Genomic DNA, 1,703 nt, shown 5'->3' with positions numbered 1-1,703 from the left:
GTTCACTGATTATTTATCTCTGGTAAATGTATCCTCTTCTTCTTCTTCTACTTCTTTTTTTTATTTTTTTTCTCTTCCCTCCCTCCTGCGCCCCTACCTCTTTCCCACCTTCATTTCATTCGTTCGGTGCCGACTGCACACATCAGTGAATTCTCGAAGGACTTTTATATATTATTTTGAGATTAAAAAAAGGGACCCGTGCGTGCAATAATTTTCTTCACCTTCGAGTGCAATCTCTTCTCGTATTCTTCTTTTTTCTTTTTTTTTTTTCTTCGCTTCATCGGACAGGAGTACAAGTTGAGAGAGAAACGAAGAACACGGTGAATCAGTGAACTTTACTACTCGTCGTTCCTCGTTAACCGTTTAGCTAATCGACGCATCGTTCGTAGGTGTGTATGACCCTTCCCGTGTGATGGAAAGAACGACAAAGAAACAGAAAAAGAAAGAAGAAAATATATATATATAAGAAAAAAAAAGAAATAAATAAAATAAAATAAAATAAATGAATAAAAACGAAACGAAGAGGAATCGCTCATCCCGACAGATTATCTTCGTTCGTTCACGAAGTGTCTCGGTAGCTTCGGCTAGCGTCTTTCCACGATCATTCGCGTCGTTTTAGGAGATGATCGACCCTAATCATTAATCGTCCTCTTTCAGAGAGAATATAAATATCGACTTATCGGTATAATTTTTTAATGAGGGTTTGTTGCTGTGTAACAAAATATAAAAAAAGAAAGAAAAAAGAAGAAAAACAGAAAAATGTATAAAGAAAGAAAGAAAGAAACAAACAAAAATCAAAAAATTTCACCGATACCTTAATTTGACTCCTTAAACGACATTATCGATCGTGAAAGACCGATGAGCGGTGTATCGAGACGGATAACGAGGATCACACAAGGCGAGCTCACCTATTCATTATTCTCTGTAGATACATGTATAGTAGACGCTGATTTAATGCAAAGCCTAAGTGTATACCAAAATCGTGTATATCGACGACGACGATGATTATTATAATAACGATGATGATGACGATTGATGACGATGACAATGGTCATGAAGGTAATAATGATTATAATAATGATTACGACGACGACGATGATAAGAATGTTGATGATAGTGATTATTACGATTATGATAATGATAATGATGATGATGATGATGATGATGATGATGATGGTGATGGTGATGATGATGATGATGATGATGATGATGATGATGATTATGATTTATGATGATTATAACGATGATGATAATAACGAAAAAAGAAAAAAACGAAAAAAAAGAAACTAAAAAACAGCTTAGATCGTAAGTAAGAAATAGAATGAACGAACTTAATTAATTATGGTTGAAAAACGAATTTTTCGACGAGCGTCGCGCTTTGTACAGTGTATGAAGTTTTAAGAATGAAGGGAAAAAACGAAAGGAAAAAAAAGATAGAGAGAGAGGGAGAGGAAGAGAGAGAGGGGGAGAGAGAGAGGGAGAGAGAGAAGAAAAAAAAGAAATTAAAATAAAATTAAATAAAAATTAAAGTATAAAATAAAATAAAATAAAATAAAATAAAATAAAATCACACTTCCGTAGACGTACTTTATAAATAAATATTAATTAACGTTATCGAGTAATTACGAAAAAGTGGGTCGGGGTGGGAGGGAAGGAGGGAGGGAGAGAGAGAGAGAGAGAGAGAGAGGGATGTATGGACGAGG

General features: G+C 34.5%; 1 protein-coding gene across 1 annotated transcript in view; it reads left to right on the top strand.

Moving 5' to 3' along the window:
* LOC122631646 overlaps positions 1-52 on the top strand; it is a gene marked incomplete at its 5' end in the record, with an annotated part of 491 nt that extends 439 nt beyond the window's left edge. The window contains one exon of the mRNA XM_043817594.1: positions 1-52. This exon is cut by the window's left edge and continues 439 nt beyond it.
* Positions 53-1,703: the final 1,651 nt, after the last annotated feature.

This window comes from Vespula pensylvanica, chromosome 9 (genome assembly GCF_014466175.1).
Source record: "Vespula pensylvanica isolate Volc-1 chromosome 9, ASM1446617v1, whole genome shotgun sequence".
Lineage (NCBI taxonomy): Eukaryota > Metazoa > Arthropoda > Insecta > Hymenoptera > Vespidae > Vespula > Vespula pensylvanica.
This window is presented reverse-complemented; position numbering and strand designations above follow the sequence as displayed.